Source organism: Acanthopagrus latus, chromosome 17 (assembly GCF_904848185.1).
Source record: "Acanthopagrus latus isolate v.2019 chromosome 17, fAcaLat1.1, whole genome shotgun sequence".
Classification (NCBI taxonomy): Eukaryota; Metazoa; Chordata; class Actinopteri; order Spariformes; family Sparidae; genus Acanthopagrus; species Acanthopagrus latus.
This window is the reverse complement of record NC_051055.1, coordinates 17,476,165-17,501,558: the sequence shown is the minus strand read 5'-3', so window position 1 is coordinate 17,501,558 and position 25,394 is coordinate 17,476,165. Positions and strand designations below refer to the sequence as shown.

Sequence of the window (25,394 nt, the reverse complement as noted above, 5' to 3'; positions counted from 1 at the left end):
TATTTTTGCAGAGAACTGCTCACGTTGAGGAAAAAATAGGCAATACTGCACATCTCTGGATGAAGCGCTGCTGCAGCCCTGCTCTCACCTGTTTACATGGGTACCAACATGAAAAGCAGCATGTTCTGCCATGCACATTCGCTGCTCACGCAGGCTGTGTGATCCAGCCTAAAGCATTGTGGGTCACGTAGTCCACTAGCCTAGCATTGCACTCCTATAATGACACTGTTAGACTCAGACAGTTTGAAAACAAATCATCCAAATCAATCCAGCAGAACAAAGAGGCAGAGATATTGCCTTTCTTATTCCACATGTTCCACACCCATAATGCAACTTAGCTACTGATTGACATCACCGGAGGCAATTTATCAGATAACACACAGCTTCCTCTGGAGCCACAAAAGGCTTTATACCACTTTTTGCAAATATGCAGTAGGGTTCTCTAAGACCTGTAATCACACTTTAATATGTAAAACTCTAGGAGTTAACTTCAATCTTTAACTCTGTAGTTTGACCTTCTGCAAAAACAGGTCATATAAAAAAAGCCCCTGAAGACATTGAACACGATGGAATTTTGACATTAAGAAAAGTTGGTATTGAGCAACAGCGTCAGATGAAACATTTCCAGGCACATGTCTGCCAGCTGTTCATAGTTTTGTACACTCAGTCCCAAAAATGTTTTTTTTAATCGATTCTGTGTCTGTGGTCACTCCGGTCATCTCGCTTAAAAAAAAAAAAAAGAGAAAGAAATGTTTTCAATAAATAACCATGCACCTGCCAGTCAGAAGCCCAGCCGCTGACCTGTCATGTGAGGTAACTGGAAAAAAACAAACTGTGTCACTACTGCAGGTATTAAGTTTACAACTTAACTACCGGCGGCGAATTTAAGTGTGCGTGGGTGCAATTTGTAAGATAGTGTGTGAGTGGAAATATTTGAACAGTGGGTGTATGAGTCACCTTCGTGTGGGCAGTTGTTTAAAGGCCATTTTCTAGGAGATGTCAGAAACAGGAACAGCTATTAGTATATGTGTTTGTAATAAGGGGTGTGATGTGGTTTTGTCATTTGAGTTGAAGCGCTGTAGGATTCCCCCTCTGATCGTGTTGAGATTGAGATATCAGCCGTCAAATGGGCAGAATCTCCTTGTGGCTCAGACATAGTAGGAAAACACCCACAGTGAACGGTGAAGTGAGTGATATGAAGCTAATGTTTGATGCAATCTATAAATAAACTTGATATCAAACATGCTGTTGAGAGCCCTAGAATGATGCAGTGGATGTTATTTTTAAAGCCTGGGAATTTCAGCTGCAGGTCAAAGTGTTTACGTGTATTTGTCGATGAATTTACTTGTATTTGCACCCGTGTGAGAAACAGTTGCCCTTTAGTTATTCACATATGTGCCTTGCTTTTGGGCTGACTGCCCTGCACGCCTCGATTAGTTTCGCCTCCGCTCATGCCACTCCCACACCTTCAGCCCAGGTATTTGCCTAACAGCTTGTAATTGTAGTTCGGGCTTACTTCATATAAAGGAGTGATGACATTTCAGTAGCTGAGTCAGTGTCTTCGTCGCCCTTCAGATATTCAACACTTGAGCAGAATGTGTGTGTGTGTGTCTGTGTGTGTGTGTGTTTTCTGTGATTTCTGCTCAGCGTATGGGGTCTAAATGTGTGCACGGTGTTTGACGCTCAGAGTAATGACACTCTGGGTCGCACACTGACCACATGGGCATGGGCACGGGCAGACACACACACACATACACACACACACGCCCACTCACACTTGCAGATAAACAAGTGGTTGCATTTCTGCATGAGTCACAGCCGTGGGTAGAGGTGGAAAGTTTCCTTGTTTGGGCTATTCCCCCCTGCTGACACTTTTTGATACTTTTTTGAAATATCTGATTACAGATCAAGTCGGAGTGGACAGTGGATCAGAAACAAAATATTTTCCCCTCACTTTTTAATTGCTCACTGACTAAAAAAAAAAAAAAAGCATGATGTATTACAGACAGTCAATACTATCACTCAGTCCAATTGCCAGATAAATGTTGGCGATGTATGTTTCTGCAAAACCATGGATATGTCAAAACTTTACATTTCTTTTGGTGCAACAGCACTGCTTATCGTTCGGTTAGGGGAAGTCACGATGACCTAAATATTGAAGTGGACAAAAAAAGTAGTCTGATGAGATTCTTTTGTGAGGAAATTGTGTGCTCTGCTGTTTTGTCACTGTAACAGTCTTCACGTGCAGGGAGTTAAAACATTTTGCGCTGCAAACAAAAGAAAAATTACAAAAGAAAAGAAAACATTCTGCAACCAATCATCTGATCTACTGGTTAAGGTGATCGTGTTTGCTGCAGGAACAAGGACATTTTTATTTCTCTTTTGTGGCAGTGTACACAACGTGCTGCATTTCAGCAACGTTTATGATGCAAACTCAGTGTCTGCACACTTTATGGCTGACTTGGACGTTACTGCTTTGTACCAAACAATGGTGTTGTCTGTTGGTGCCAGTGGTATGGCAGGAAATGATAATGTTAACCTGGCTTACCAGGTTCTGTCGCCCAAAACACAGCTGAAATTTCACCTGACATCACGTCAAAAATATCCAGATTTGTTGCTGCTAACACTGCTGAAAAATGGCCTGACGTAGTTTTTGAAAATATCCAGCGGTTACGCGATACAAATGTCTATCAATGGTCTCTTGCTTAGCAGCCATCTAATGTAGCTATCACAACCTCCTACAAAGTCCAACCCAGTATCAAGCCACTTTGTGAAATGGTGCTGAATTGTGATCTGTTGGGATGATACATATGAAATGCACAACGTTAATGTATCCGTGGAAAAACGTACGATTCCGACATTTTATTCTTGCAACTGGGCTGTCTCACACACAGGCTGTCTTGAATGTAAAACATAGTAGTTCAAGGAAAAAAGGAAAAAGGAATACTTTAAACTACCCGTCCAGCTGCAGTTACCGCTTTTACTTTTAAACTGTTGCTGACATGGTGTATCATGCCCTGTTGTCTATCTTGGATAATGTGTCCTCATCTGTGAGATTAGTGTTGCTCTATTATAGGACTTTTTCAAAGCAGACATTCTGACTTGTCACAGTAGGAAAGCTCAGGTGTTAGTAATAACAATGACGATGGCTTTGTGCTATTCAAATATCACAGTAAGCCGTAACTGTGTGACAGTTAGTCATCGCGCGCAGTATCGTGCAAGAACCTGAACTTGAAGCGTGCAACTGTCATTTTATTATTTTCCTACTGTGACATCTCAGTGTCTTCCTTAAAAATACCTAAATGTGGATTTACTCTAAAGGAGATCTGATGAATATATTCAAGATAATACATACATTATATATCATGTTATTTTCAATTAAGTGCATAGTTCATATGTAAGTTTTAAGAAGTTTTAATTACAGCTGCAACAATTAGTCACCTTGTCGATTAGTCGAGCAAAATTATTTGGCCGCTATTTGGTTGCTCGATTAATTGTTTCACGTAGAAGTATTTGCTGGTTTCCACCCTCTCAAAAGAGGATTCACTGCTTCTTTAGATCATATATGATTATAAATTGGATATGTTTGGTTTTATTAATCAAACAAAGGGAGCAATTCAGCAAGATCGCTTGGGTTTCTGGGTCGGTACAGATTTGCCTGATCTGCTTGGGTGGAAAAAAATTAGGGAAACTTACCTTTCTTCCTTTACTTCCCCAGATGTTCCCCTTGAGCGTCCTACAACTCCTTCAGTTCAGCTGCTCAGTGGCCGATCACACAGATCATACAGTGGTTGTACTGAGCGGCCACCAGCCAGGGGTGAAAGTGTGCAAGAGTGTAAGCAATGTTACAGCGTGTTCCTGTCAGCTGTGTTGCTCTCGGTGGAATTAAGGTAAAAACACAAAAAAAAAACTAAAAATGAAACTTTGCAGTAGTCAGCCATGTTTAATAGAAGCTAAATGATCTAGTCCGTTGTGTTGCATCATCACCATAAATGTTTGTGTTTAAAATGTCACGGCCGTTTGACTTGCATTGCAAGTATTCTGCTCCAAGCTCGTCTGTGGTGCTTGGGTGTGAAACACCTTCATTGAGACTTGTATTGATTTCAGTTATCCATCCAAGGGTTAACAAATACTGACAACCAGCCAAGCTTCCGTTCTCTCTCTCTCTCTTTCATGGTGCATGAATGAAATGCCGTGCAGAGACTCCATTGTTCGGGAGACATAATAAGTTTATGCCTAATGAACTTCAGGTACGCAGTTCATCTTAGAGGGAACAGCAGGTCTTGGCTTTCAGGGAGGAACTTGTCTGATCATGTCTACTCCTGCGTTTGTCTGTGAGTGAGCACATGTGTGCATAAGTACCGGAGTGCTTGCATCTACAAGTTTATCTTACCACTTGACTCATTACATGTGATAATTAGTCAGAACCCCATCAACCTTTGATATTTTGCTCAGTGTAGGTGAATGGGATTAAAATCATTTTTCAATGCAGTGTCACCATTTTGACGTTTAACACACAAACCTTTCGAAAAGTTCACGGAAAGCTGACTTACATAACTGGCCTTGTTGGATCTGCAGCGAGCCACAAGTGTTAAATTCTAAATATGCAGACATTGTTCTGGAAAATGAACACAAAAATGATGTAACTTAATAATTCTTGACAGTTCTGTAGATCGCTTAAAGGTTTTAACCTTTAGGGAGTTTTCACACCTGCTTATTTGGGTCCGCAGAGATCAAATCCTCCTCCGAAGGGTTCCTGTGAAACCTAAATAAATGCAGTGAGTGTAAAATGAGGAACTTCTAAAGAAAATGAATCATTTTTCATGAAAAGTTGATAAGCACTGATATTCCCCCTTATTCATCACAAAATGTCCCTAAAATGATCACTGTTAAAAACAACTCAATATCACATAGTGCTGGACAAACGCTGAAAGAAACAACTGTCTACCTTAAGTTTGTGCCAAAGTGGCTAACTCGACACTCACATGACATTGTTCAGTATGTTTCATCATCTGACAATGTGAAGCATATCTCCATCAGTCAAAACCAGAAAGTAAGCGACAGTTTTACTTCTTATTTGAGTCTCGTTTTGAGAGCTGTTGGTCTTTCAGGTTGGAACATTTTCGTAGTAAATGTGCTTTAAAACCGATTCAAGCTCTGCTCTGAAAAACATTTATTGTGCAGATCGAAATGAATATTAAAATTTATAAACATAAACAAGATATGTATTGAAATAAATACTTTTTGTTATATTCATTTGACTTGTTGGAATATAATTAATAACTCTGGATTAGTTCAGAATTCAAATTAGCCGCTTTTGCAATTAAAAGCGCTCATTTGATAGATATCGCTCATTTTTACCCACTCCTCTGGTTGAAGTGTGAAACACAGCAGCAGCTACATGATGATTTTTAATAGAAATAAGAAAGGCATAAGGGGAAGGAAATTGTGTTTTTTCATCTTGCTCGACAAGATTCAAGATTGCTCGACAAGCTGCGGTCAGAGTTTTGTTTGTTTGCACAATAAAACATAGGAAAACACGTATGATAATGAAACTAAACAGATGTGTCCAGGGGGGAAAGGAAGCAAAAAGGCTTGCACTGCAAATCCTTTCTAATATGGAAAAATGACATCAAGTGTTGTCAGACGTTGGGACAGGAATGCAGAATAACAAATCAAAGACATGCAAAAATGGAAACAAACAGAATAACACAATAGAAAAGAGATATAATGTTAAATGTAGTTGTTTCCTGGTACATGTCCTATAAAGCTACAGGAACGACCTTGAATAACCTCATGCAGTTGCCCTCATAAATTCTGACCTCGTCATCGACGGCAACAAGAAACTTTCGCAAGTTCGAAAATATTTCAGTTCTTGTTCTTTCTCTTCGTTCTTCGTTCTCCTTCGGTCTCGATACGAAAGGTCAAGTGCGCTTTAACGTGTTGCGGTGATTAACATCTTACTGGGGTTGCACAAGAGAATTCACTCCGTCATTTAAGTTTTCTTCCCCTCGGCTTTGACCTTTTCCTTAAGCAAAGATCACCTCTTATGATTCACTGCATCTCACCTCTGACATTTAAATTCCATCACCTTCTCACGATTGATACCGGGCAACAATTACCTGGATACGGGAATCTAACGTATGCAACATGGCGTATCATGGCTGCTGCGTGGGCACCAACCAGCAATAAACCCCAACCACGCATGGGTGCTATTGTGATCTTCCCAGAAGTCCTTGGTGCGCAGTGAGAGACACTCCCAGAAGTTTCCATAAAAAAAAAAAAAAAGGCCTGGTGCATTAGGACTACCCTCCTGATGTTCGGCCAGCTGCATACCTGAAGAGCAAGTATTTACGCATGCCGCTCCCCATGACTGGAAGTGCTGACTTGTTTTGTGGGAGTGCAGCGCCCAAAAATGCTGACATAATTTGCTGCTGATGCAAGATGTTCGGAGGGAGTTCCAGCGTCATGTGTAATTTTCAGGAATATTGGAAATCAAAAATCTGTTTAATTGTCGGTACGCCTACATCCAAACGCCCACCTGCTGGTGTAATTACAACACTGAAATTATGTTTTAAAAAAACATCTCTTTGCATCATTTGAAGACGTGCGCTCCCAGTGTTCTTTCCCACACACACACACACACACACACACTCAGATGACCACATAATAGGGCTCCAACCACACTGGAGGTTTCTGAGGCTCGAGGTTCTGCCAAGTTAAGACCACCACAGTCCTGCTTTCTCTCTTCAAAGCTCTGATGCATACATAATGATCCGCTGCAGTTTGATCTCTATGTAGGTCACCTGGAAGTGCGACAGCTATTGTGAAATCGAGCAACCAGTGGACATAATCTGAACCCTGCTCGTAAACGTTTGTTATCTAAACACTTCGTAATGGTTTTCATACGTTCGATCAAGGCAAATGACGGAAGAGCTCTAGTGTGTCATGTCAGCAGCAGGCAATGTTTTTTTTTCTTTAAAGTGTTAAAAATGTTCAGAACACCTATTTTTGCCTTTACCTGTAGTACAATCTCACATTTTTGTTACACTTATGTAAAACTGGGGGAATCACAAGAAACAAGAAAAATGGTCAAAATCTGACTGAGGTATCCTGACTCTCAAAACGAAGAAGCCTATATTTCCCATAATGCAACTCATCAGAGCGATGACCTGATGTTATCATCAGTGTTATTTTTCCAGACTTTTGAAAGTCTCTTTTAGAGCCACAGAAGAAATAACACAGCAGAGTAGCAAGTGTCATGTGATGCAGGAAGTAACACCCATAATTTGATCAAGGTGTCATGAGAGCTAGGAATAAGATGGATTGAAATATGTAAGATGAGCTTTTCTGTAACGTCAGTGGTCTTGTTTTTATATATTAGTAGAGAAATGTCTGTACTTGCATTTAATACTAGAGGCTTACATAGCGCAAAACACAACTGATCTTTCGAAGAATTCAAAAGTGTGTTTCCTTAACATTGGGCAGAAACTGTTCTCTGTTCAATGACACTGTCCCTGTGAAGGCTATTATTACAATAGTGATGCAGCAGTGAGCTGTGCCTTGTAAGTCAGCAAGTGCGTTAGTGTGAAATATCTGTGATTGAGTGCTATTGATCCTGCGGTGATTAGTGGGAGTGACCATCAGAGCGGCTTTGGCTCTGTCACTGGGACGAAGGAGACAGCACATCTCCCCTCCCTTTCTGTTGAATAATCTGCTTACTCACCGGATGTGATTCACCTAACTAACTCCTTTAGAGAGAGGGTTGTGTTGTCTAAATGTTTGGTCAGTAATGTTGTGTAATGTTTAGAAAGTTGTGTGCTTATGAGATAAATAACTTCATCGAGGCCTCGTTCTGGCTGGCTGCTGTGCTGCTTTAAATCCACTCCCAAAAAGTGGCTGAGGGGTCATTAGAAAATGATATTTTTGCACACATGGGATGACGTTACTGTTTTGGATTGTGACACGACCGCAGAGAATGCATCATTCTGACTGGTCCAAGAATGCATGTAGCTATTTACTCAGAGACCCCCAGAATATAATGAAACTTTTTTTTTTTTTTATAGTAATGTAGTAATGTGGTCATGGAAAGAAAAATCCATATTTTGTTACATTTGTCACCTGAAATGCAAGAATGCCCAGAAACTGCCATAGGTGTAATGATTTATTTCAAGGCCTCTGGATCATGAGTACATTATTACGCAGAATGTTAAAAGGTCAGTTTTCTTGAGATCTCGAGGCAATTATTGTGTGAGCTCTGGGAAACAATATTTCTTCTTCAATGATACTGACACATATAACTCATGATCTCAATAAAATGAATAAAGTTCAGTTTGTTAACACGGCAAAACAGGAACAGGAAATACATTTTTTCGACCATTTACAGTTTAGGGCTTCCGTACTTGACATTACAGCTAGTGTAGTTCTATAGTGCCATCATTTCCTCCATCAGTTTCAAAATCACGAACACCTTCACATGTGCTGGAGTCACAGCTTGACTCAGTTTGACTAAGCACGGCAGGGATTTACATTTTTCATTAGAACAAGGCTACCGAAGGTGTGTCTTGATGATGTGCTTCTCTAGAATTGTGGTCAAAGGAGCGGCTGTACGTACTCTTCCCACTTGCATTGTTATCTGAGAATAGCCGTTAACAAATCTCAGCTTAAAACGCATTTCTCATTCTGGCAATTCTTCACAATGAAAATACCCTGTTATTTCTTTATTTGAAATTTGAATTAGGAAACAGTGAAGTCAGGAAATGTTGGATTTCCATCAGCAGTAGCTTAACACAACTTCTGAAACAGTTTGAAGTGAAAATGATGAACCCGTATAATACAGCAGATGTCTGAAAGTACAAACAGAAACACAGGAGAGAAACTAAACTTCAAACCACAGAGATTCAGTTAGAGGCTATGAAAGTATGAAGAGCTGAAAGCAGAGACTTTTAAAAACGCCTTGCGAGTTGATACTCGCAACACAGGGTTGCTTGAGGGGGAGAAAGGGGGTCGTCATGGGTTGGCCCCTCTGGAGAAGGTTCACCTTAGGGGCCGTGCGGTTCAACTTGGCACAGTAAAATACTGGTGTTGTAAAAGCAAATCGGTGCAGCGCAGTTAAAGTTGGCCCATTTATCCTCAATTGGAACTTTACTTCTTCATATGACTTGTTGTATAAGCTAGCTCTTCAAATTTACCCTGCCTTTGAAGGTGCAATCTGTGCGAATTTTGGTTTAAAACATCCAAAAAGTGAATTTATCAACAGAATAGGAAGAAATAACATGTTTGAACGGCTATTAATTGTGTTGCAGAGATATATCTGCTGAAGTTAGCGTGCTAACATGCTAGCCCCTGCCCTTTCTTTCAGTCAGGGCCGCTAACTGCACGGCTAACTAGCCAACACGAGCTACAGTTAGGGGTCTGATGCGGTTGAAGTGACCTTCGACAGGTGGCCTATTCTTACATATTGTTTCTCCTGGTCTTCTTTTTTTTCTTCTGTGGTTTATAGCCTGCATTTAACTCACCACTTTTTTCAGTCTTTGGGAATGTGTGTGAGGTCACCCATGTCCTCACGTGTGTGCTAGTAAAGCACAAGAAGAATGAGAATATGTGAAATAAAGGATTGCTCCACAGCACCATTAGTGGTTAAAAACCCCAAAGGGCTCCTTTAATGATGTGTTTGTTGGTCTATTTTTTCTGAACAGAACAAGGCAGAGACTGCTTCTTAAGTCTCTCAAACGGTTTCCAGATCAGATTCAGTTCAATGGCAGGCCATGACATCAAGGCTGATGTCATGGCCTGTCCCCCCTCAACAACACCGTCACCATCACTGCCTCTGCTTCACTCACCTCCTACGTTACTCTTTGTTCCTCTTTTTCTGTCTCTGGCTACGCTGTCCTCTCTCTGTTGCCCTCTCTTTCACCACTCACCACTCAGTCCTTCCTCTGCTCTTTCTTTCCCTCCCCGTGTTCCTTTCGCTCCATGAGGGGGAACTTCCACTGCAGCTTCTATCCAGGAACAGGCTTCCACTGTGGAAACACGGCTAAATAACACCGATCCGGTTCGCTTTCCACACTGAGCAGGGTGGTGGTGGGGGGAGCGGGGCTTCATGTCACTGCACATTTCCACTTGTCAACGTACAAATGATTTCAAATAACCTGGCAGCGCACGCGGGTATGGACATTAGAGAAAGATCCCGTTTTATCTCGCCATCCATCAGCAGCAGCAGCAGCGCTCCCATTCAAATATCAGCTGAATGTGCAGCGAACATCCAAAACAAGTGCAACATGCAAAGCAGGGATCTATATCTGTCACTGTGTGCGTCTACTTTTTTACTCTTTTTTTTATCTTCTCCTGAAAGACAGCTGCTGTAATTGGTCAGTTGTCAGCTCTGATGGATACACGTAGATAGGGGCTTTAGGAAGAACACACACGTGCACACACACCCAGGAAACACAGGAACAGTCATCATATTCTAAGCAGCCAGGAATAGAAACAGAATACATGAGGTAACCACAGTGGCGTAAGCAGTAGCCATTACCTCAACAATAACCATGAGTAGTAGCCTTTATTGTGTCTGATTGTTTGTGTGTGTGTGTGTGTGTGTGTGTGTGTGTAAAAGCACATGCGGCTGTCAAAGATATCTTTTCCATGGTCAAGATATTCCTTTTCTCCATGAACGTATCTGGTCTTTACATAAGGTATGCCTGGGACTTACATAATTCCTGGCGCTTCAAGTTCCTGTGTGTGTGTTATGTGTGTGTGTGTGTATCTGGAAAGCTTGTGGAACTGCAATTGTGTGAGAGTGTGTGTATGTATGTGTGTCCGTGACGCCTTGGAGGCTCTCCTGGCCACGGCTGTGGAAATGCTCCACTGCCCCACTCCCGCTTGGTGGGGACAGTGGTGGAGAGGCGGGCGGATGGATGGATGGATGGATGGATAAATTGGATGTGGGGGCTCTGATGGAGGAGAGGAACTATTAGACTGCGGCACTGCCAGAGAAACGGTGGCAGAATGAGAGAGGAAAAGTTGTACTTGCTTCACTCTTATGTAAAGTAGACTGCCTCTGTTTTTACTTGGCTGCAGGGTTTTAACTTGTTGCGACGGGCTTTATGTCACATCACTGTCACAGTTCATTTTGTTGTTTGTTCTTCCTGTGACTGGTGCTACAAGAAGCCCATCAGACTTCTTCAGTTCTTTAAGTAACTACTATGAACTGTCAGTTGGTTTTGTAGTTCGGTATCAGCTGCTCTGATGCACTTCAGTCTCTCTTGCTTTGAAGAAGTTGTTGTGCTGCGATGCGAGTGACACAAAAGACGCTTTAAAAATTCAGTATGAGTGGTCAGAGCGTCCTGACTGAGACGCTTCTGTAGGAATCACATTGGAATCAAATTTCTAACCTCCACGTGTGATTTGGATCTGATTTGCAAAACGTACATTTCTTTTCTGTCCAGATTCCCTAAAATCCATCCTTGTACAATCTGGAAATACCAAAAACATAGTAAAAATAGATACATATTCATTCCATTCACACACACACGACTGTCTGTATTTCTTTTCCAACTTGTCCAGTAATTTGTTTTATGGCTATATACCTGCAAACCCAACAACATTCCCATTAGCTGTGGATTTAATCAACTTTAGTGGGAATTAGCAAATGTTGGCATGCTAAGACGCTATGAGAAGTGATTATGACCTGCTGAATATGTTACCGTCATTGTGATCATGTTAGCATCAAACTCAGAGTATTATTGTAACAACTTACAGAGCTGCTAGCATGGCTGTAGACTCTTGTTAACATATGGTTCATAGTTCACAGTTGAGTTTTTGTCATTGCTTGATTTTGGTCGATTTCTGCACACTAGTGGATGGTTTTGATTTTGTACTTTTTGCCCTTTGTGTGCAGCATTGTGTTGAAAAATAAGTTTTAAGAAAGAGTCTTATAGTCAGCTTTGCTTTTAATTCTTTCCCCGTAATTTTTCGATGTTTCCATCATTTCCCTGGTGTCATACCTGCTTAGAGTCTTGTGACAAGTCAGATGACATTACCCTGCTGACATGTAAATAAAATATTTAGTGGACTATTTTCAGCTCCCTCTAGTTTGTCTTTTGTGTGATGAAGCGTGATGAAACTCACCGCATAGGTGTTAATATATTCATTCATATTCATTCTTGTGTATTTCACTGTGCAGAAGTAACTTTTTCTTCTGTATTGGAGGGACTGTCCTTACTTTGCATGATGGGAAGCCCCATTTGGAGCTGTGTCCTGCTATGGATTTGCATGCTGCATGCATGCTGCGGGTACATACCATGCAAGTTCACTGTAACAAACCCGCCTGATTGAGTACCTACCTATAGGCTATCAGCTGTGAGGGTGCCTCTCTGAAGTCCTTGTCCTCTGTTTTGTCTTTGTCTCCTGTTGTACATGAGACAGGAATTCATCCCGAGAGGCAGCATGTGTGTGTATGAGTGTGTGTCTTTCTTGTAGTGGAAACTCTTTGGGAATCTGTGCCATGGAATGTCTGGGCAGGATTCCCTCCTTTCCCCAGCGGAGCGGACCATTCACACACACAACTATCTGTATGCAGCATGAACACGTAGCACAGCAGAGCATGGAAACACATGTCCGTTTGTGTGGACTTAACCTCATCGCGCAGTTCATGAGATCTTCGCTTTGGGCTACTCAGTCCAAATTTTGATTTACATGAGGATGTGTTACCAAATCGCTAAAACAAAAACTGCCTCTGTCTGTCCGTCACATCTGCTTTTCCCCTCGCTTCTATCTGACTACTGACTGCTCTCACTTTCTCTGACTGTTCTCCTCTCTTGCTCTTCTTCCCCCTTCGCTGGCATGCAACTTCAGCTTGACCTTGTGACTCATCTCTCCCACACTGACCACACCAACGCTGTCTATCCTATACAGACGCACTGCTGACCCGGACTCTCATACAGCACAACACACACACACACACACACACACACGCCTACGCTCACACACAGACACACACAGACACACAGACACACACACACACACACACACACACACACACACACTGTTGCGTCACTCTCCTGTGGTGTGGCCTGGAACTACTAGACAGCTGTTCCTGCTTAGCTGTCATGTCAGCCATGATGTCAAAGCTTTGTTGTGTGTGACTGGCTGACGTCTGACTGCCTCCTGTGTAGGTGGGAAACACAATGTAGGCGAATGTCGCTCCTGTGTGAATGAGTCGTGGTTGAAATGGTCAACTGATCCGCAACCTTCTAACCTACAGTCGTGCTCTTGCGTCTTTCTCTTCACCGCACTGTAAAAACGCGTTAAGTTTGGATCACAGAGGCGACTTACACCGCTACAGATGCACTAGTGACACAGGACTCATGTAGGCATGTGTGTGAGGCAGTGCACTTTAAAGTTCAACTCAGAGCGGAGTGTGGCTTCAGAGATGAAATGTCAGAACACAAAAGAGAAAGTTGAACCTACAATAACATTTTAAGATGCACAATGTGGGTCTCATTTTCATAGAGTTGGCCATCATTTGTATCATTTATGGAAGCACTGCACTCACCAAATTAAGTGCAGAGTTCTGGGTACTTGGGTGCTTGGTACACATTCAGGCAGGTTGCAAAAATAGCCAGTTTGCCTAAATTTCTTTATCTGAAGTTTAAAGAGTAACTAAAAAAAAGGATCACTGTCTATGCTGAGATATCATCTTATTTTATCTGATGTCAAACCCTGGCGCCTACATCACCCACAACAGGGGTGTAGTGAACTCACTCCACACCTCTAGATTTTTTTTATTTTCAAACTAGAACTCTGTAGAAGTGACATCACTTGAGGCCATTTAGCAGACTTTGCGCAGCTCCCACAGGAGCTACAAAAGGCTATGTCTCACTTCTTTCACATATGAAGCAGTACTCCCCAAGACCTGTAAAACAGACTTTGATGATATTTTGGTGCAATCCTTTCTACGGAAAAGTGTGTTTATGCACCTACGGCAAGTATGGTGGGTCAAAATTGAACAAGGAAGTTGTATGGAAGGATGTTTGAAACAGACAGTGTAGGTAACAGGTGTTTGTCTCCTTCAAATAAAGCCTGAGTTACTGTGTGTTGGTATCTTTGGACCTGCCCCAATGTGGAAGTTACTTGAACCCGATATAAACTAATCAAAATAAGAGACCTCTTCCGAAAGTGACCGGCTAGAATTAATGTGACATCACCCATTGGTTTGTAGATTACTGTTTTGAAGCCTTTATTTATTTATTTATTTATTTATTTAGCAGGAAGTGACCATATTTGGAGAGCACGATAATGAACTAACAACATGCCATGGTAGCAATGCTCTGCTTTATTGTATATGTTCCTCTAAATCAGAATCAGAAACAGATTTTTTGCCAAGAAGAATTTTACACCAACGAGGAATTTGTCTTGGTGTGGAAGGCGAATACATTTAAAACAACAAACAATGAACAAACAGTGACTATGATATACGAAATATAAACAAACAGGGACAATAAGTGTGAGATGAGATAAAGATGAATAAAGAGGGAAGAGCTGTACAGGAATGGGCAAAAGTTAAACGTTATATAAATGTACAAGTTCTGCATTATTATGATGCAAGGATTCAAGGGTGGTGGTGGGTTTGGGTGGGAAAATGTAAATGGCACCACAATTAAACAAATAAACATCACGGCAGAAGTGTGACCGACTGCCAGTTAAATAGAAGAAGTACAACTAATTTCCCCCTGAACTTCAAGGTTCAAACTCCTTGTCTCATGTCGGAAAAAAAAAACAACTTGTATCCTGCCATAATGATAATGCACCATGTGATCAAAGGTGATAGTGAGTCCTTCTGGATCTGCTTGTGTACTAAATATGTTGACGCAAAGACCTGAGACTCAAGGCATTACAAAGGAACCATACGTGATTAGATTAGAATAATATGGACCTGGCAAACTCTGGTCCTGGGTTGGGTCTACAATGAACTGAGTGGACCAAATATCCAAATGTTTGAAATTTAAAGCGTGTTATCTGGGTTTTTAATGATCTGTAGTAGATAGTGTGGCAGCAGGAGCTGTTTTTGACAAAAAGCCTGTTTTCTTCCCCAAACTGGGTCAGGCCAAATTTGTGTGAAAAGTAAAAAAAAAAAAAAAAAGAAAAGAAAAAAAAGAAAAGAAATAGACTAAAGCCTGTCATTACTTATTTAAATATTCAATTGCACAGGATTAAAATTGTGCGTATGTGTGCACTTATGTGTGTGTGTGTGTGTGTGTGTGTGTGTCCAGTCATGGTCACCATGGTGAAGTCCTACTAAAAATCGTCATGACAACTCAATCCATCGACAGCCATGTTGTAAGCCAAAACACGTAACCGTCTCCTACGCATCAACACCATTCACACATGCGCACACGCACGCGCTCGCGCACACACACACACACAACAAAGACACCCACACGCCCAACGACGTATACAACGAGTGTCAAAATAGAGTTACTTGTTGATGAGATTAAATTAGTGCGTTGTTTACCCTGCTCAGACTGATGTAAGAGATGAGAGCTCCTGGGATAGAGCTACGACTTTTAATATCCCTCTGTCGAGGCTCCTTTTTTATGTAGCGCTGCAGTCGTACAGTTAGCAGAATATGAATACAAAACCAAAAAGGTGTCAGTGATGATAGACAACAGAAACATCTGTGTGTGCCTTTGTGAGAGAAGGACCAGCAGCATGTGCCTGAAGGTGGTGTCACCCTGGGGACCACCAGCTCACCTCAGTACACACACACACACACACACACACACACACACACACACACACACACAAAAAACACACCCTGCCCCCAGCATCTACACAACTGGATGCTTGCGATCGAAGCACCCCCCCCCCCCCCCCCCGTCCTTTCCTGTATCTGACCCATTTTCCTGTGTACACTGAGCGGCCCTGCCACCCACCCCTCCTTGTTTCCACTGGGGTGGAAAACACTAGTGGAGTGGGAAAAAAAGAGGGGAGTGGGAGGACAGGGGCAGTGGAAGACGAGCTCAAGGGGGGAGGAAAGTATCAGGGTGAGTGAGCGCGTCCATTAACCCCCCCAGAGGTGCACCGCAGGGTGGCGAGGGGATTGGCCAATGTGTTTGTGCGTGTGTTTATGTGTTTTTGCTTATGTGTTAGTGGAAGGTTGGAGTTGTTTCTGAAAAATACATCGAAAACATCCTCTATCTCTCTCTTTCTCATGCTATGATGTCCTGTGCTGAACATCAGAAAGCCTTTCAGTTTGGCCCCCTTCTTAACCTCAACTAGCGCAGCTGGGTGGTTTTCAGTGTTTCATTCCATTAATGGCGCTCTTTGAAAACCATTTGAAGCAATTCAGATCTATTAATCACTTTTTCATTGGCCATGGATTGAAATGTGATGTGAAAATTTAGATGTTTCCTGTTCTTCTTTGTTGCTTATACAATGGATAATTTGTTAATTCATAAGTTGTTGAATGCTGCTGGACAGATCCAATCCAAAGAATGTGACTTTATACACCGCTAAGATGAACGATCAACTGGCTTGGCGTGATTCCAGGTGAATTTTAAGTGAACCTCTGAAATGTTGCAACAAATGAAAGAAATAAGAAAACGTGACTTGGGAACGTTTACATTGACAGTTCTGGAGGGATTAAACTAGGCTACACAAAGCATACTCCAGTAGAAGTGGTGGTAAGCCATTGTATATCGCAGAGAGTAGTGAGAGAATAGAGAATAGAGTAGTGGAAGAAGAGGTTGCATACCTGTCGCCTCTGCTGTCTTCCAGAGTAAAAGTCTTCAGAGAAGTCTTCATTTCCATTAGGCAAGTTGCAAATATTCTTTAGTGTCAGCTAGTATTGGTATTAATACCCAGGAGGAAACATCAGGTGGAAACAGCTTCTTCATCTTCTTCTCTGGGAGCAGCTGCTCAGTTACTTTTGATAAACCCTCCATTCTTGTTTAAAGGCCCACTTCTATCAAACTGAACGCCTCCAGATGACCTTTCGTGTTGTCAAATCTGATGAACGTGGGTGATGCAATTTGAGTAATATTGAGACTTGACAAAGCTCCCCCAAAACCACAGAGGACATTAAAACATTTTACAACGGTTTCCCCGGACTGAGTGGCACGTCCCGCATTTTATAAATTGACTATGACATATGAAATCAATGGGTTGCATCTTTAACTGGTGGCTTTGTATTGATCTCACACCTTTCAAGCAGCTGTGGGTTTCCACTCATTTCAGCTACGGAATTCACCTTGTAGAGACTTTAAAAGTAGTTGTGATAGCTGGGTCATCCGTATTGTCGTGTCAGCGTCAGGACATCCTCGTGTACCAACCTGGGTCCTTGTTTGTTGATGCAATCACGCGCTGGTGGGGAACTCCAGCTTCTGACATGGGATATCAACAATAAACAATGCAAGGAACTACAGTATCACAGTGACATCATGATTTACATGTTTTCTTATTGTTTCCTCATTCCTCTGGTTTTGATTTTCATACGTTACTTGGGATTTCAATCTTCCCTGAATGCCATACAGGGAGTAATTATAGCAGCATGTGCTTGTAACTCCACGTTATGCCCCAGTATGTGCAATATATATATTTGAAATAGGCTTTTTACATTTACATTTATATAGGTGTAGACCTCGAAAGTTAAAAAGGTCAAAGGTCGCACCAACAGACACTCCTGTCTCCCACAGAGAACACTGCTCCTGAAAGGCCTCGTCAGTAGTCTCAACGTTAAGGGCCCCCCTCTAGTGTATTTGGGATGTTTCATATTTTGCCCTCTCTGCCTTCGTTGATGATCCACAGAGTATGGCAAAATATTTTTGACAAATATCTTTTTTTTTCTCTAGTTTTTGCTGAAAGTGTCGTGCAGAAGGAGCGATCATGTGGCTGTGTTTAGAGCAGACTGCTGTTAGCAACCAAAGCAGAAGGGAAAGTTAAGCAGAGAAGTTGTCTAGTGTCAGTAAATGTCCAGTACAGGTTACAGTTTGACCATGAATAAACCCTGCAGCTCCTCAGTACACAGGAAGAACTTCTGTTTGTCCTGCTGCTGGTCCATGCCAATAATCCACGCTAAGGATGTTGATCTCGCCAGAATGGCAGTCTGGTTGCGATGGTAATAACTACGTATGAGTAATCACGCCTCATCCTCTGTTTGTGGAGGAACGTTTACCGTTGGACAAGAAAAAACACTAACTGGAGGGGGGCTTTAATGATAATTGATAATTTGTGACGTCATCATGTCACATGTGCATAAATTATGCCTAGTGACTAGTTTGGCACGTTCAAATTGATTTAGCACAGCTGCTCTCTTATCTGTGCTGGCTCAGGCACGTGTGAGCTGACCAATCACAGCAGACTGGTTATTCAGGACGGGGGCCTTAAGGAGACAGGACAGGAGAGAGGGGGCACAGAGATGCAGCACCAGATGACAGAGAAAAGTGATGTGTTTTTGAGCACTAAAGCATGTAAACATATTCTAGCGGTAACTCAAAATAAAATCATGAACATGAAAATGATCATAATATGTCTTCATTTAAAAGAATGGACACAAATATAAAACTTGTGAAATGCATTAGATAATGTCTTTTTTTTAATCAGGATGAATATTATTTCATTTGTAGATGATGTGATCCTTAAATGCTGTTAGTGATTTGTGATTATTGAGCACTAAATTTGTTCTGTTCTTGAAGCAGAAAGTGCACCCCTGTTGTTTCTTCTGATATCACTATTAATCGGACCTGCATTTCAAGTTTCAGTGAAAAACGAAAACGCGGCACAGACTGGGTAACACCTACGTCTCACTAATCATGTTGCACGCAAATGAGGCCAATTCTCTCGATACTCACACAGTCCTGTGGGGATTGAGGTTTAAACTGAACGACTGTCATGGCCCAGACAATCTGCCATGTTTTCCTCTGAATCCTTTGGTCACAAAACGAGCAGGTTTGTGGTCCAGTGATCAAGGTAGTGACAACAACGCCCACGCGACTCTCACATGCTGGTTTCATCCTGTTACCATGTGATGTAAATGGAAGTGAAAACACCTACTCTCTCCTCGGTGCCAATCATATGACATCAGTATTGCAATGACACAGCTTTATTATCACCTTGGTAGTCATGTGGGTTATTTCAGACTAGACAGTAGGATTAGAAAGTTGCTGATTGGTTGGCTAGTGATACGGATTTGAAACAGTGTGTCGGTGTGTCTGCGTCTCAGTACATATGAAAGTTACTGTATCATATGAGCAGTGGTGTAGTATATAAAGTATAAAGATCATTTTCTGAAGTCAGGGATACAAGTATGTATACGTACTATCAGCAAACTACACTTAAAGCACTCATTTAGTACAAAATTACCCCTGCCATCATTTTGGACTTTACAGTCGGACATGTTCAAGGTTGTGCTCATTTTAACTGCTTTATATACTTTTGGCTAGTTTAATCTACAGCTATGCATCAGAGTCTTTAAGATCATCATGAGCTCAGAAAAACCTGTTTTTAGCTTTTTGACCATGCATTTTACAATTAGGTTTTTAAATAATTTCTTTTAAAAAGCGAGGGAGACTTAATACTTCTGTTCATCAAAAAACAAATACATTCACACAGACCATTACACACCTAACCCTAACCCATTTGGAGATGCTTTGTAGTAAATTGTAGTCTGAAATATAACTAGTAACTATAGCTGCCAGACAAATGTAGTGGAGTGAAAAGTACCTTATTCCTCCCTGAGATGAAGTGGAGTAAAGTAAAAGTACTTGAGTAGAGTACTCGACCACTGATGGAATGTAACTCGGTACATTTACTCATGTACTGCCTTTGTAGGATTTGTGAGGTATGTGTAGTTTATTTGAGCATTTCCACTTCCTGTTATATATTACACTTCCACTCCGCTGCAATTTGGAGACAAATATTTTACTTTTTACATCACTGCATTTGTTTGATAACTTTAGTTACTAGTTACTTTACAGATTACATACCGCATCAGAGGCAAAGTTTCTGATGAAGTACAGTTAATATCAGCTGCTTTAATAAGACTTTTATTCATGTATTACTAATATAGGTGGCTTTTACATTTACCCTAATCATATTTATATTTATTTATATATTACTCTATACTCAAGTATGACTTTTACAACACTGTTTTTGACAACATCTACTTGGTTAATTTACCTCTAAGTTTGTGGCTGCAGGTCTACACATTGGTGGAAGAACATCACCTGCAAATGACTGTGTGTGTGTGTGTGTGTATGACTTAAAAATACAACACATTGCATCAGATCCACCACTGGAAGACTGTGTCAGTGTTTGTGGCAAGGAAGTGTGCACTTTCACTGGTTGCGTTTGTGTCTATGTGTGTTTGTGCACGTCTGTATTTTGCATATCTATGTGTGTGTGTGTCAGTGTGCGCGTGTCTGTATTTGTGTATGTGCTAATCCTGGAGAGTGAGATGGACACTTCCGCTCTTTATCTATAAATACAGCTTCCATCTCGCATCACTTCCTCTTTCACACACAAAGACTCACACACACACACACACACACACACACACACACACTTACGTATAGGTGCGTGTAACTTAACAACGCTTAACAATTTCCTTATCTGCCATTGCGTGGTAACCAGGCTGTGTGTGCGTTTGATGGTGCGTCTGCCCGTGTGTGTGAGTGGAAAGTGGTTTGGTGTAATGGCACAACGTGTGGGCTGGGAAGCAGCTGGTGACTCCAGTCAACACGCTTGGATGCACAAAGGCCTGTGCAACAGAGGGCTACTATATCTGTGATAGCACGTACTGTATGTATATACATTTTTAGGCGTGTGTGACAGTGTCTGCGTGTGTGTGAGTGTGTGTCATTGTCTAGTGTGACTTACTGAGAAAGACAGTTGGAAAGTGGTGTCTCACTAAGTGACGTAGGTTTCTGGTGTTTTCCAAACCAAAGAAGTGGAACTAGCAGTGACGAGGATGTGATGTCATCATCAGGCTTTATTTCTCACTCTAACTGCGGCACCGCGCCTCACGCTACTCTTTTGTCGCTTTCTTTTTGTCAGTGTCTATATTTCCGTCTGTCTTGTCTCCGTACAGTATCTGTCTCCCTGTCTTTATCTCTCCCTCGTTGCACTGTAGGGGAGTAGGCGTTTGCTGGCTGTTTTTCTTTTTTCTTTCTTTTTTTTTTATGAATGGGATGTGTTGTTTACTCTCTGAGAGAGCTATTTCTGTCAGCGCGATGATGAACACATACAGTGTGACCACACTAACTTCCTCCTCTATCGCCCTGCTTCCTCTGATTGGCTAAGGCTCGCCTCTCAATGGCAAAAGGCTGTGCGTCTTCGAGGTACTTGTGAATGTGTGTTTTTTTTTTGTGGGAGTACTTGTATGTGTGTGTGTGTGCGTATATGCATGTGGGCCAGAGTGTTGAGGGGTCTCGGCGTTCCTTTTTTGGAGATAATTGATAACAGCATCCTGTTTCCAAGTGAGAGAAACAGAATCTTTTTCCAAATGATGTCATACAGCCCACAATAAAAAGAAAAAAATATATATTTCAAAGTTTGTCTGCAGAAGAAGTCTTATTACAACTTTCTTAAACAGATTTTACATCATGCAAGAAACAAAAACTGAAGCACTGACTGACTTTAACAAATATGCTTTCCCTGTTTCATATTTAAAGTTGAAAAAGGACAATAAATTCACTCTTCCCAGCATTTCACAATAATATTACTGGTGGCACCACTGTCGCAAAAACAGCGTAAGCAACATTGCTACCGCTAATGGTCTAGTTAGCCTGCAAAGCAAAAAACAACTGTAAGAATCCCAGTTTGACCATAAAAATCCTGATTGTGGTGCAGCAAAGACCTAGTGGATCACAAGGTTGAATTAATAAGTTGATAGAGTTTGTTACTGACTGATCTCATAAGAGGAATGCAGGTTTTGAATGTCTTAAATTCCGGTGTTAATAGGAAACACATATCAACAGGGTAACAGATTTCGACACACCACCGGAGCGAGTGAATGCCTGCTGGCCAACTCCTGGCTAACTTCAATTCATACCCTCATATCATTGGGGTTCATTTTCCACAGTTACTCCAGTTGTTCCACTGTTAGCCAGGGATTGTAACAGGGGAAAATAGTGCCTCTTCCTATTTAGTTGTGCTTTCTTTGTCCCATAATGTGACATTTGTTTTTCCAGGAAAAATGCGGTCAAAGTTGACAAGCGAAAGTGAGGCTTATAGGCAACAAATCTAAATATAGATGGTGTCATTTTTTATCATTACTCTGTGCAAGTGCAGTATTTACATCAGAAATTATAAATTAAATCAAAAAAGTTGTTTATTTATTTTTATTTTAGATTTATTTACTTTGTGATTGGTTTAAACTGATTTCCATCCAAAGTCAAGATTCAAGATGTTTATTGTCACTTGGTTGCCACTCATGTGAAAATCTTTTGCTTATAGACTTACTAATGAAAAGGTAATTCATGAATACAATGTGTATACTACTACTACTACTACTACTACTACTACTACTACTGCTGCTAATAATAATAATGATACATAAATACATCAACGAATACATTTAAAAACAAAAAAGTATACCATTTATGTTCCTAACTAAAAATGTGTTATGTCCTGACCCCGCAGCAATAACACATTGATACAGTAAACATGGCCCAGAAGTTTTTGAAAAAACGAAAATACAGGTGAGATTTGTCCTTTTAAGCTATAGTTTTCATATCAGATTTTCACACTGGTTTTAGAGAGCAATTCCCAGATAGAAAAAAATAAAGAAATCATCACATTAAGATCTGTTCATATTCATAACTATCTGGATGAAAATGAGGTTTTCTTGTTTTGGTAGTAAGTATTTGGTAAAATATCGGCAGTGACATTTCATGTTAGCCCCCTCACCTGCCTTGTGAAGTGGTTTTGTACTTGCTGTCACTACAGCCTCCTCAAGCCTTGACAAAGTAAATTGCACACACAGCTTATGCAAACACTCACATGTAAGCACTGACACACTGAGACAGTGGCTGGAGGGCATTTACGCTCACATACTCTAAATGAATCCACCACGGTTTGGATAACGCGTACATGCAAAGCCTGCGGTTGTATTCTTTTTGGGATGATCACAGGACATGTGCAGTCCTGTGCCTAATGACCCCCGTGTGCTGTACAGACACACATTAGCCGTGAGTTTGTGTGTGAGTGTGTATGCGTGTGTGTGCGCGTGTGTGGGGTGGCGGTATGTGTGGGAGGAGGTGTTTGATTGATGTGTGAATGAGTGGGGCTTGTAGGGTTGGGCGTTTTAAAATGATAGAGGCTGCGTCAGGGGGCCACGGGGGTCACAGAGACTTTCGCTTCATCCTTTTTCTTATATGATTTTGATGAAGCGCAGCGTGCAGAGAGTCACGGCCTCATGTTTGAATTCCCTGATGTGTTGTGTTGCTTCTGGGACGGTTCAGATGAAGAGCTGAATGTTTAATTAGCATGCCATAAAAAATCTGCAGTAACAAGCCACATACAGCGCTCGAAAACACAAACACAGGCGAGCACGCACATGCAAGCGCGCACAATAAAGCTCTCATATATTAATATTCTCTACTGTAAACTGCCAACTTGTCTAATTCGGTTTATACTATTTATACCATTTTCACACCAAAATCAGCGCGTACACACAAGTTTTCAAAACCCTCTCCAAATGCACAGTTGACTCCTTTCCCGTTGCCAGTAGATGAGTTTGCCTCTCTGTTTTTATTCTGCTGTGTCACACTCAAAATGACAAACACGCCAGAAAACAGGGAGGCACGGAGGCCAGCGACAATGTCATGGTGGTTACTTTTTTATGTCTTTAATTTTAAGTTTGTCTTTAAAACTCAGTGGTGCCTGAATGATGCTCGAGTTATGCGCGCACATACTTAAAGGGTAAGTTCACATAAAAAAAAAAAAAAAAAGTTGGAAAAGTTGGGAGAAGTTTCTTACAAGACATTCCTGGAGTTTTGTAGCAAAACAGTGTTGCAGCATTCTCCTAACCGACTGAAGCAGATGGGGACTTGTTTGGAAATGTAAATCCAATTGGGAAAAATAACATAAAATGGCTCCTTACACCAAGTCTCTGGAAACCCGGAGAAACCAAATTGGTTAAAAAAGCTATTTACACCCTTGACAGATGGTTGAGCTCATGCACTGACTTCACATGGGGTGTATGCTAATGCTGTAAGCTTAGCAGTGACGGTGAAGATTTCGACTTTAGGATTTTAAAGGAGGTTAAAGTATATTCATCGATATGCATCGATTTAGGATCTCAGAATTCTGGACACTTGAGCTGTATAAGGCCACTTTATTTGTTTGTTTATCTACTGTGGTTGTTTAAGAGAATATTATAACACCGTTTTGCTCTGAAACTCAAGAAATATTTTGTTGAACTACAAAATTCCACCTGACTTCTGTCAGCATGAGGGTGAGTATATAATGACTGAATTTTCATTTTTGGGTGAACTTTTCCTCGAACATCAGTGTGCGTCATAGCAGTGCATGTGAAAAGGGCTGTAAATTAGCGCGTCCAAATGGGTCGCATATTTTCATCACTACTGATCGGACCTTGACCTGATCAATACCACTGAGTCTTTTGATCTGGTAATGATACAGATTGAACCCCTTCCCACTGAATACAAGAGCCAGATGCTAGTGTGTATTTTTTTCGTTAAGTGTGAAAATGGTAGTAGACATAGTTTCAGTGTTGTTTTCCAGGTCTTAACATACTGTATCTGCCTCTGTGCGTCCTGGCTTCACTCCAATACAATGGAGGCGGGTGAAATTGATTTTTTGGAAGCTGCTTCTTGTGTAAAAACTGTTCATTTGAAAACTGCTATCAGCATTATCGGTGGATTATCCAGCATGATGGGGATGTGGTTAAAATTAATATCAGGAGCCTATTTTTTTTAGTGTCACGTAACCTTGCAGACAAAAGTCCATTCATCTCCTTTGTGATGGACTGGAGACAGAAATCTTAAATGTAGATATCTCGTGGATGACACGAGACATTTTTGACATAACACCTCCAACTGCTGAAAAGATCAATTATTACTATTGCATAAAAAAAATGTTTAACGCCCGAAGCAAACCTTTTGTAAGAGACTAGACCACTAGCGTAGAGATCTTCAGCCCTGCTGCATTGAAGATGTTATATCCCAAGCGGGTCTGAATGGCCAGAAACTGCAAAAGTGAAGCAGAAATATTTTTTTGATAAACTGAGTATGTTCCCTTTCACACATTTCACCCCGTACCTTGCCTGCGAGAAGTCTTTCGTTTAAAACTCTTGGCTGTAAGCTCAGTGAGATTGTTTTGTGAGTAGTTTTACACATAAAAGCTAAAACCCCAAGTTGTAATGTAGCAAC

At 41.2% G+C, this 25,394-nt stretch overlaps 1 long non-coding RNA gene across 3 annotated transcripts in view; it reads left to right on the top strand.

Moving 5' to 3' along the window:
* The window catches only part of LOC119005611, a 68,737-nt gene that overhangs the window by 9,694 nt on the left and 33,649 nt on the right, over positions 1-25,394 (top strand). For all 3 annotated transcript variants that reach the window (XR_005070548.1, XR_005070550.1, XR_005070549.1), the window contains one exon: positions 3,719-3,890. This is a non-coding gene — a long non-coding RNA (uncharacterized LOC119005611). The remainder of the gene's footprint in view (positions 1-3,718; positions 3,891-25,394) is intronic.